This window comes from Sapajus apella, unplaced genomic scaffold (assembly GCF_009761245.1).
Source record: "Sapajus apella isolate SASKATOON/1434 unplaced genomic scaffold, GSC_monkey_1.0 scaffold7, whole genome shotgun sequence".
In the NCBI taxonomy this organism is placed as follows: Eukaryota; Metazoa; Chordata; class Mammalia; order Primates; family Cebidae; genus Sapajus; species Sapajus apella.
The window spans coordinates 27,600,139-27,612,491 of NW_022436947.1; the positions used below are offsets into that span (position 1 = coordinate 27,600,139).

General features: G+C 35.2%; 2 long non-coding RNA genes across 2 annotated transcripts in view; one reads left to right on the top strand and one right to left on the bottom strand.

Annotated features, from left to right (window-relative positions):
* LOC116550303 overlaps positions 1–815 on the top strand; it is a 21,838-nt gene extending 21,023 nt beyond the window's left edge. Inside the window, exon 3 of the long non-coding RNA XR_004268320.1 lies at positions 531–815. This is a non-coding gene — a long non-coding RNA (uncharacterized LOC116550303). The remainder of the gene's footprint in view (positions 1–530) is intronic.
* Positions 816–11,501: 10,686 nt separating this feature from the next.
* LOC116550304 overlaps positions 11,502–12,353 on the bottom strand; it is a 4,273-nt gene continuing 3,421 nt past the window's right edge. The window contains exon 2 of the long non-coding RNA XR_004268321.1: positions 11,502–11,747. This is a non-coding gene — a long non-coding RNA (uncharacterized LOC116550304). The remainder of the gene's footprint in view (positions 11,748–12,353) is intronic.

Below are 12,353 nucleotides of genomic sequence, written 5' to 3' on the forward strand. Positions count from 1 at the left end.
AAATATAAATTTTTAAATACTTATATAATATTATATATTTTTTATATATTTATAATATATGCAATATTATATATTTTTTAAATTAAAAAATATGAACCCAATAAGTGAAACAAAAAAATTGCAAGTTTATATTATGACAGACATTCACTGGCTTAATATAAGAGAATTGGATTCTCTTGAACAACTCAATGTTCAATATTGGCATAAATAAATAAATAGATAAGAGCTAATGTATTCAATACTTTAACTGTTTCTACACACTTGAGGATCACCTGGGGGAACTAGGGACCTAGAGAAACTTCTTTCTTCTATGAATTAATCTTTCTAAGTTAAAAGGTTTACTAGATGAATGAATGTATTTAAAAACTTTGTAGTCTATCATTAATTATAAATTACAAATATGTAATTATAAATTTCCAGAGGGTAACTGAAAATCAAATGGGCCCTGTATAGTTATTAAATTTATGACACAGTTAGTAAGCACTTTAATGCAGAAGATGTGTTTAAAACATTTTAAAACTGGTCCCCAGATCCCACAAATAAGAGAACATATTAAGTTTGTCTTTCTGTGTCTAGCTTATTTCACTTAACATAATGACCTCCAGTTCTATCCATGAAATGTAGACAGCTATAAATGAAATTGGCTATGTTCTAAATTCTCAATGTTGAGAACATGTCTTTTAAAAATGTTTGTACAAGGTATAGATAAAAGTTAAGGTAGTCTCTGTCCCCTTGTAATAATAAAAATTGCTCAAATGCTTCCTAATATATATGTTAATAACGGAGATATTTTCATAAGGAAGACAATTGTGGGAATTCACTCAGGATGGTGGCAAAAATATTAAGGGAAAAGTATTAGATAAAATTATAGAATATAGTTTCAAACGCTTTTGGAAGGCCTAAGGGTTTTTACTATAGTTCTTGGCTGAAGGCTGCCAGAGTCTCTTTGCAGGAACTAGAGAGATTAGGACACAAAGACAAAGGAATGTGAATAGTTTATCTAACTAACTTGTTTATTCATTAACCTTTGATCATTCTGGATGGCTCTCTGGAAGATGGGAGGAGGTTGACCAGGGATATTACCCACTAATGGTGTTTGCTTTGGGCATGAAAACCTGTCCTTTAATCTATAACCTCTAGTGGTGTTGACTCAAGAGTTTTTGTCATTTAATGTATACTGAATAAAGGCCAGGAATTCCAGCGTGTGGGGGCGGCAGTTACAACTGTTTAGAGCACTCCCCAGGGTGCCTATAAGCTACCACACACACTCAGTTGAACTGGCAAAGCATAATATCTGTGTGTTAGTGTACTTTATTCATCCACCGTTGAGTCAGAATCTGCAGGACAGACCCCTGCAGGTGGTGACCCTGACAGACAGTTACAGGAGTCAGACCTGGAGGCAACATGTGAACATGCTCTGCATTATCCTTTAAAAAAAGGTTTTATGCATGTTTAGCAGCAATTACTGTAATTTACGCTATATGGTTTCAAAAGAACCTTTGCAATTTTTCCTCTATATGATATTCTGTTAAGTAATTATTTGCTCGCATTAAAATGATCAGAAGATAATACAATTTAACAACTAACTTGCAAGGATAAAAAAAGAAGTGGACAACTAACAAAAATAAGATTTTCAGGTAGAAAATCTTTTCTTTCTCAGCAAAATATGGTACAGATCACCCCATTGTCACTGTGCAAAAAATTAACACATTAACTTAATTCTTTTCAAGCACAGAATGTTCTGTGCCTAAACAAGTGACTTGAGCCTTTTTATCCTACAGTCAAAATGACATGCCTTTAGCAACTTTAAAAATTTAAATATATATAATCATTTGCAAAGATAGAGATAATTTTTCATTAGTTCCAATTTTTTGTTCAATGAGAACGAGTGATCTTTGCTTTCAGAGAAGCAGTATCTTTGTGGGAATCAGTTGGGGGTTAAATTATAGTCCACCTTCTCACTGGTTCTTCAGGCAGAGATATTAATTCTGATTCTGGAAGAGGGTAGGCCTAGAGATCCCCAGCAAAGGGTGAAAGTATGCTGATGTTTACTTCTTCGATGTTGATGCATAGAGAAGCAAGACAAAACTTGAATATTAACCCTGAAGGTCATTTAGAGGGCAAATTCAGGAATCAAACCAAAGTAAATGAATCAGAGAGCCAGACAAAGAGTTAGAGATCCCTAAGAAGGATCATAGTAAGACTTCTGAATTGTATCTAATGCCTACATAGATAGCATGCTGTGGAAGGCTGCTATTGAGGATGAAGATGCAAAGAATGAAGAGAAGTAATGCTGAAACCTCAAGACCAACTAGAAGTAAGTATACAATGATGAATTCAAGATGCCTGGCTTAAACAATGTGCAGGTGATGAAGTTACAATGGGATACAAAAAAATGAAGAGAAACAAATAAGGCAAGAGAAGGAACTGAGTTTAGTTTGGTTAAATAAAGTCTATGTTTTCTCCAAGACAGGCAGGTAAATTCCTAAGGGCTGATAAAATTTTAGGAACAGTAGGAACAATTAACAGATACAAAAATTGTTGAGAAAAGTAAGGTAGGCATAGCATATTAGAGTCTCAGTAGAGAAACCATGTGAAAAAATTTTGTCTAATGCAGCAAAGATAATTAGAACGTTTCAGATTATAACAGGTCAACTAAATTGACGTAGGCTGATCTCTGGTGACTTATGAAAGCAGTGACAGGACAGTGATGAGTGGCAGTTAATCATACTGTGATGAAGAACAAAGGAGGAGTTGAAAAGTAGAGGCAAAGGGGGTATATGGTCCATTAAGATGATTGACAGGAAAGAGGTGTCTTGGTAACTTGAGATATTGACAAAATTAAGAACATATTTCTGAAGATAGGTAAAATTTTGTGTGCATGTTTTATCTTAAAGCTCAAAAAAAAGAAAATAGGCAGAAAAAAATTCAGGTACAAGAGTATGATTGGCAACTCTCAGGGAAGTGTAGAGATTGGTAACAAGAATCTAGCAAATGAGATCAAGATAGAGTAAGAATAGGAAAAGCTCCTGCCCTGGGACCAAAAAAAATAATAAAAAGTTATAGAAATATACATAAGTGTAGGATCAGCCTCTTATTCTTTATAATGATTTATCAGTAACAAAGAATATCTTCAATGTTACATTGATTTAACTCTTTCATTTGTTTATTAACTAATAAAACATTTTTATGTTTTATTTATTAACTAATAAAACATAGTATGTCTTAACTATTAAGACATACTATGTTTTATTTCATCTTAAACAATGAAAATATTAATAGATGTATGATTTTATAATGGTTGCCATAAGTTAATTTTCCAAAATAAAAGCCATCCTGGAACCTTTGAAGTTATTTAATCTCAATAGTTCAAGGCTTTTAGAAGAATTTACCAGCTATCACTTAAATATAGTTTTTTTTCTGTTAATGCAATAGAATTTTAAAATAAAAAGAAGAATAGTTTCACTTCCATAAAGATCGCAAAACCAATTTCCTCATTACTTATTGCCATTAAAAACTATCATTCTCCTCTTTCTTAAATTAACATTTTTTTTCAATAAAAATACAGATAATGAGCAAGACTTTACTACCCACGACAAATATCAGGAAAACAACCTAATGCTGAACTCTACTTATGCTGCATGAATTTATTCAGCCCTGGCTAATTAACAGATGGATTTTCTATATTCAGTGTTTGTTATGATATTCTCCTTGCTAAAATGCATAAGTATTTTACATGCCATTCAAAGTAGAAATATAACCAAAAAGTAAAAATTCATTTAATTTATAGTTAATTAAAATTCCACGCTAACACTTGATTTCTCATTTTTAAGAGTAAATGAACATTTTAAAGTCTATATGGTTTAAAATTAACATATTTCCCATACATATTTTACACATATGTTTGTTTCATAAGAAAGCTCTTAGATTAAATATTATATAATCAGATTCTAGAAAATATTTTTAAAGCTTCTATTTGCCAGGCACTTTACCTATTAGCTCATTTATTCTTTATAAAAAACCACCTGAGGGAGAGCCTATTACTATCTCCACTTCACAGATGAAAAAGTGAGAAAAGAAGTTAACTTCATCAAAGTTATACACAGCTACTGGATGACGGGGAAGATTTGAAGCCAGGCTCTCTGGCTCCCAAGTTTAGCATCAGACCCACTGTGCTATTCTGTCCTCACTAGTTTAGGCTAAGGGTGGAGGTTTCTGGCTTAAGTTATTCTCAGATGATATCAGAACAATGTATTAACAATGGAATATTTAAATAATTAAACAATCTTGTCTACATAATTTCAAACAATCTGTTTGAATTGAGTCAAATTACCATATACTTTGAAATTGTGTAGACAAGAATTTTTCTAGACCACAACCATTCAAGGAAAGCTTCCCATCTCAGTAATTTTGTGTACCTGTGAGAGTTGCATTCGCTCCTTCAAAACCTAAGGAATATCGTTTAATAGGTGAACCCACTAGATGAGTAAATTACCTTCCCTGTCCTCACGAGTATTTGAACAGAAAATCTAAAACTTTGTTCATTGTGTATCCACACCATAGTAACTCCTTTCTAGAGAGAAGCTTTTGAAACTCTCAAAGACTATCAACATTCAATGGCAGAATTTTTTTTATGTACTCAAAGAAAGATCCAAGCTCACTGTTGCCCTGGTAACCATGGACCCCAATGCAATGTATTCTTGAGGAGAAAGCCCAGTGCTCTGTGGCCTTTCCTTTAGCTGGGATAGCGTTGCACTCTCTGAGCAAGTTGACTCTCCTTTACATGTGGTCTTAAGAACATGAGCAACCAAGGTTTCTAACAATTCCCAACCCTATCTCAAGTCTTTATTAGTCCTGCACATGTGTTCTATTATTCAATTTTCTATGAGTCCCGAACAAGGTCATTGTTATTTAATCTTAACTCCAGCTGTTTAAGGAACATGAAAAGAGCTGCCATGTGACTCTAGCTCTGAACCATTTGATTTTATTTTCCATGATTTTTTCTCTTATCTTCACCATTTATGGTCTAACATTCACAGCACTACCATCACTTCAATCAGTACTATTTAATGCAAACAGAAATGTTATTAGGTTGGTGCAAAACAATTGCGGTTTTGCCATCAAAAGTAATGGCAAAAATCATAATTAATTTTGCACTAGCTTAATATTTAAATTTATGCACTTGCCTGTAGTAATTTTTTCTGTTGTGAGAGACAACATAACTCATATTAATGGCATAAAACCTCTATATGCTCCTTTCTACATAGAGACAAATTAAAAAAAAAAAAAGACGGGACTCAGGGCTAAAAAGCTGATGTTGAACAAAGCATTTCACCAAATCTGAATACAGAAAAAGAAGTCAAAACTGAGCTTGAAGACTTGGGGTTAAGAGCTCTGAGTTACTCTGATAAGAATAAGTAAGGCTAGATAATGAATTGGCAAAAAAAAAAAAAAATTGCTTTTTTAAAAAAATAGAAATGTCTGGTACTCAACTACAAGTTCCAAGTCCTGTGGTTTAAAACCCTTTCCACCTCTTCAAATGTCAGTGTTAACTCTCTGCAACTGAAAACCTCATCTAAAGAATATATTTGAATGTATGTGTGTAACATAAGGAAAGGGGTGAATATCTTTCTGGGCGTGTCATGGAGCGAAAAAAGGAAAGCATATGTGAGATTTCAAATAACCCAGAACAGAGTAATACAGTAAGAAAAAGATCTTGGAGCCAGAAATGTCTGAGAAAAAGATAAACAGTCCTTTTGAGATTCAGGCACATTAAATTTGAATTTTAAAGACCAGATCCTCTTGGAAGTTATCTAGGTGACCTCACAAAATTCTGTGTTTATAGCATTACTGTCTCACTTGCTACAAATTCAAACTAAACAAATACCTGTGTGTCCAATGGCAGTATGACAAACAGGTATATTGTACTTGTATTCATCAATTCTGATTGACTATATTCTTAAAAGAACATAGAGTCATATTATATAAGAATGAAAAATATAAAATTATAGTAAATTTATTTTAAAAGCCATCCTTATTTCTCTAGCCTTTAATATTACTTCTTTCTTTCATATGGAGTTCTGGAAATCAGAAACAAATAATTAATTCTAAGTTTTATAATTTTAGCTATATTTAGACACATTAAACACATTCCTTCTGAAGCCTCAGCTTAATTTGTATACATTTATGAATCATGTATTGAAAAGTAAAGCTTGGAATGATCTAAGCACTAGTAGTCCCATCCCCAAATTTTATATTATTTTCTTATTTCATTGTAGAAATACTCATTAGCTACATACTATATGTTAGGAAGATTATACATCACTGTAAAATAGATCCAGAATGGGTTATCACTGCATATAACCAAGACAGAACTTACCTCCCTCTGATAATCTTGACCCTACCTGACTCCATCAAGATGGACCTCACACCTATCTCATGTTTTCACTGCACTTACGTTGTTTTAGGTTTCTACAAAAACCTCTTTAAAAAAGAGTAATGCAAGTGTCTTAAACTCTATCTTTTCCACCCTCTCTGCTTAAAAACTATGATAAAGATCTAATACTTCTGTGTTTTATCTCTATGAATACATGCCCTTCTTATGGCCTTCATTTCATTTGGTTCCCAAAATTATTGAATTATTTTAGTACATACTTTCAGATATCATTTAAAAACTGAACAGTGACAATAAAAATAATTACATGTTTATATAATAGAACCATTTAAAACTGCGGACTATTTTACTAAAATAGACAAAGGAAAAAGTAAAACTCATTAATCATGTTCCAAAGAAGGTCATTATTACAGATGCCCCAATGAGTTGCCATAGTGGCAGAGACATTTTCAAGGTTTTTAAAAATACCAATTACAAGATATAGTTGGATCATTTAAAAATGTTGCTTGGAACATTTTCAGAGGGCTGAATGCTTTTTCTGGTTCATATAACTACCAGAGGCAAGTGCTTCCTTTAGTGGTCACCAGGTGAGCACAATCCTGCCCATATGAATAGGGTGATTCATGTGTATAGGCCTCCATTAAGATAGAAAAAAGTGTATCTTTTACAAAACTGAAATTACACTAATTTCTCTCCATCTGGAATTAGACAGCCTGTGCAAATGCCCTTTGCTTCTAGTCATTGTGTAAAAAAGTGACAAACCATTCCTTTATGATTTGCAAGGCCTGGAATATGCTAATATTAGTATGCCTTTTATTCATCAAGATTGGTTTAAATAAAACTGCCTCTGCCTAAACTTGTTACTATAGTGGTCTCAGAAAAAGGAAAATAAAAGGTTTTTACATTTTGACTACTGTTTTTGACACATCAGTGGTGATAATTTGAAATAAAAGTTTCCCTCTTACATTTAGTGTTATCCATGGACACACAGTGGTGAATAACACACACTGGGGCCTATTGAAGGGTATGGAGTGGGAGGAGGGAGAGTATCAGGGAAAATAATTAATAGGTACTAAGCTTAATACCTGGATAATGAAATCATCTATACAACAAACTCTCATGACATATTAACCTATATAACAAACTTGTGCGTGTACCCTAGAACTTAAAAGTTAAAAATATATAAAAATACTAGGTGGGTGTTGAACGACGAGAACATGTGGACTCAGGGAGAGGAGCATCACACACAGGGGACAATTCGGGGGCTAGGGGAGAGACAACGGGGGGAGCGGTGACGGAGGGGAAGGGGGGGATGGATAACAAGGGGAGAAATGCCAGATATAGTATGCACCAAAAGTAAAATAAATTAAAAATTTTTAAAAAATTTTTAAAGTTATCTTTTATAAACATGTTTTTATTACCATTGTGGTAGACAGAATAATGACCTTCAAAGATGACCACATGATAATTCCAAGAATGGGTGAATATCCTACCTTACCTGGCAAAGATGATTTTGCAGATATAATTAAGATAAGAACTTTGATATTGAGGGATTATCTTAGACTAGTCCAATATAATCACAAGGATTTACATTAGAGGAAGGCAGATGATCAGAATCAGAGGAAGAGATGAGACAATAGGAAGCAGAAGTTGAGGTAATACCAGTCGTGAGCCAGGAATGAGGGTGGCATTTACAAGAAAAGGTAAGGACACAGATTTTCCCTTAATGCCCCAAATGCAACAAAACCTCATCAATCTATTTTAGATTTCTTACCTCTAGACCTATAAGAGAACAACTTTGTTCATTTAAGCCATTAAGTAAGTAGTAATTTGTTGAAAACAGCCATAGAAAACTAACACAGCCAAACTCATACATTCCATGCTCATGTTTAGGAAGAATCAATATCATGAAAATGGCCATACTGCCCAAAGTAATTTATAGATTCAATGCTATCCCCATCAAGCTACCATTGACCTTCTTCACAGAACTGGAAAAAAACACTTTAAACTTCATATGGAACCTGAAAAAAGGCCCCATAGCCAAGACAATCCTAAGTAAAAAGAACAAAGCCAGAGGCATCACCCTATGTGATTTCAAACTATACTACAAGTCTACAGTAATCAAAACAGCATAGTACTGGTGCCAAAACAGAGATACAGGCTAATGGAACAGAACAGAGGCCTCAGAAGCAACACCGTATATCTACAACCATCTGATCTTTGACAAACCTGACAAAAACAAGCAATGGGGAAAGGATTCCCTGTTTAATAAATGTTGTTAGGAAAACTGGCTAGTCATGTGCAGACCACAGAAACTGGATGCCTTCCTTACGCCTTACACTAACATTAACTCCAGATGGACTAAAGATCTAAATATAAGACCTAACACCTTAAAACTCTAGAAGAAAACCTAGGCAATACCATTCAGGACATAGGCATAGGCAAGGACTTCATGACTAAAACACCAAAAGCATTGGCAACAAAAGCCAAAACAGGTAAATGGGATCTAATTAAACTCCAGAGCTTAAGTACAGCAAAAGAAACAAACATTAGAATGAACTGTCAACCAATAGAATGGGAAAAATTTTTTGCAATCTACCCATCTGACAAAGGGACAATATCCAGAATCTACAAAGAACTAAAGCAGATTTACAAGAAAAAAACAAAGAAACCCATTCAAAAGTGAGTGAAGGATATGCAGACACTTTTCAAAAGAAGACATTTATGAGGCCGACAAACATGAAAAAATGGTCATCATCACTGGTCATTAGAGAAATGCAAATCAAAACCACATTGAAATACCATCTCAGGTCAGTTAGAGGGGTGATCACTAAAAATCCTGAGACAGATGCTGGAGAGGATGTGGAGAAATAGGAATGCTTTTACACTGTTGGTGGGAGTATACATTGGTTCCACCATCGTGGAAGATAGTGTGGTGATTCCTCAAGGATCTAGAAACAGAAATTCCATTTGATCCAGCCATCCCATTACTGGGTATATACCCAAAAAATTATAAATTGTTCTATTATAAAGACACATGCACAGGTATGTTCATTGTGGCACTGTTTAAAATAGCAAAGACCTGGAACCAACCCAAATGCCCATCAATGATAGACTGGACAAGGAAAATGTGGCACATATACACCATGGAATACCATTCAGCCATAAAAAAGGATGAGTTCATGTTCTTTGTAGGGACATGGATGAATTTGGAAACCATCATTCTCAGCAAACTGACACAATAACAGAAAACCAAACACCGAATGTCCTCACTTATAGGCTGGTGTTGAACAATGAGAACACATGGGCACAGGGAGGGGAACATCACACGCTGGGGTCTGTTGGGGTGTGGGGGGCTAAGGGTGGGACAGCAGGGTACAGGGAGGTTGGGGAGGGATAACACTGGAAGAAATGCCTGATGTAGGTGATGGGGAGGATGGAGAGAGCAAAACACCATGGCATGTGTGTACCCATGTAACAATCCTGCAAGATCTGCACATGTACCCCAGAACTTAAAGCACAATAAAAATGATAATAATAAATAAATAAAAGAATGAATTCTGCTGTCACATTTCTAGGAAAATACTATAGGTTAATATTTATGACAGAGTAACTATTGACATCATAATGAATAAATTAGTTTTGCCTAGCCTAATTTAATAAATCATCTGATCATCTGTATCAGTCATAGAAATACAAGTCCAGTCTGTCCATTTCTCTCCATTTTAAAGAAGAAATAATAATAAAGTAAGACTTTCTGATGGGCTATTCCTCTCCCCACATTTAGTAGTAAGAAAAGGTTTTCAATTGAAAGGAAGGAAAATTTTATGATTCATTGGGGAAAAAATTAAAGCATTTGTATGTGAACACTTACTTCTTTAGAATGAGTATTATAGTCTCTCATGAGCACAGTAAATGCATACATACGTCTTTACAAAAGGAACCAAGATTGGTAGCCCTTTGAAAAAGTTTGAATTATTGCAGTGGCAGTAAAATATTGCATAGGATTGTAAGAGCTGTGATAATATTGCTTTACATATGTATGTTAAAGGGCTGTGAACATGGACAGCATGAAGGGAGTCACAATCACAAGAGCAGACAGCATTTACCTCTCAAATGCTCTAAGTCAATGAAAAAGAAAAGAGATTCTAACATCTTAAATGTGTGGGGATATTTTTGGGGGCAGATTTGGAAAACACTAGAATGATTATAAAAATGAAGGAAGATGGGATAATTCCTTGCCACTGGTAAGGGAATTAAAAAGTACTCTGTTAAGCAATATATGTTTCTTAAAGTGAATAATAACTCTGAAATTGCATAGTCAAGCTGATAATAACCAGAACTTATCACAGAACGTAGGTAGAAAATCAGCGATACTTTGAAAGGCTACTATATTTTTCAGATTTATAAAAATAAATGTAATTCAGTACTTTTATAACTATGTCTTTGGCAGCAGATATACTGTTGTCACACAGGGGAATGCTCTACGTTTCTGAAAAAGGAGAATACATTCTTTCCCTTGTAACCAAAGGAAGAGTTGATCTTTAAGTTTCTTCCCTTGATTGACATTCTGCAATTCTGTTCTTTTAAGTTACCAGTTAAGAAAAGGGCATCTCATTTGAAATACATTGCCTTGGCCAATCAATGAATTTGAGAGTGTAAGTTAAGAAAGGCTTAGCCATAAGTATTCTTTTGTATTTCCCTTATAGAATGGCCCCTTTTTTGTCCCTAGTCCCTACTATAAGGAAATGCAGAGATAATCAAAACATTTGGAATAAACGTGAAACTCATGGAAATCACCTTTTAGGGAAAGGGGAAAAATCGAAAACCTTAAATTGGTATATCACCATTACAGAAACCGTTTGCAACCCTGAGCAGAATTACAAATCAATTATTGGGAATTCTCTCTATTTACCTCAAAAAGTGCATATGCATGTGAAATACAGGAGTCAACCAAGCTGCTAAAGGTAGTTCTTTTCGTTTACACAGCACTTTCACCTATGTGATTTCAACAGATTCTCATAACTTCTTTTTTTTCTTTTCTTTTCTTTTCCTTTCTCTCTCTCTCTTTCTTTCCTTCTTTCTTTCTTCTTTCCTTCTTTCTTTCTACCATTTAACTTGTTTTAATGTTTCTTCACGAATGGTGAAAAATACTAAAATGCAGACAAGGAATAACCATAATGTTGTGGCCAACATTATAAATATGGAATTATACATTTAAAACACTTTCTGGCTTACAAAATAAATCTGGTAGTCAATGCAGCTCTGCAGGGTCTCTGCATCTAGTAGGGCCAATCTCTGCACTCCTGACAGTGCTTGCCTTTATCCATTTTTCCAGGTCCTCCACATCCTCCTCTTCCTCACATCTGTTTCATCAAAGTTCTGGGGAGGGGGGCCCAGGGTCACCTCATCTTCCTCCACCAAAGCCACCTTGGTGCATGCCCCAGCCACCACAGAAGCCACCTCTGTCTCTGCCATGGTCCCCTCTGAACATTCCACTAGGACCACCATGATCCATGAGGCCACTTCTTCCTCCCTGCAAGCCACCAGCACCACCTCTGCCAGGGCCACCAGTTGGGGGAGGGAAGGGTGGCGGGAGGAAGCCTTTAGGCTTTGGGGCCTTATACTGGTTGCACTCTGTTCTCCAGGCAAACTTCTGGTTTCCACAACCCAGAGTAGGACACTGCCAGTCTCCAGCTCAGTGCTGGACATTTCCTCCTCCAGAGGGGGCTTTCAAGGGAACCCCAGAATTCTTTTGGAGGGAAGCCTCCTCTATCTCTTCCACAGCCTCCCATATGACCCATTGGTCCTGAAGTACAAAGACATGAGTTTACCTCTGGATTCTTCCAATTACTGGATGTGCGACTTTTGTTTAGGATCTTGGGGCCTCAGTTTCTTTAAGTTTAGTAATACTCATTTAAGAAGGTGGTTGGAGGCTACTGCCTTCTTAAATGAGTCT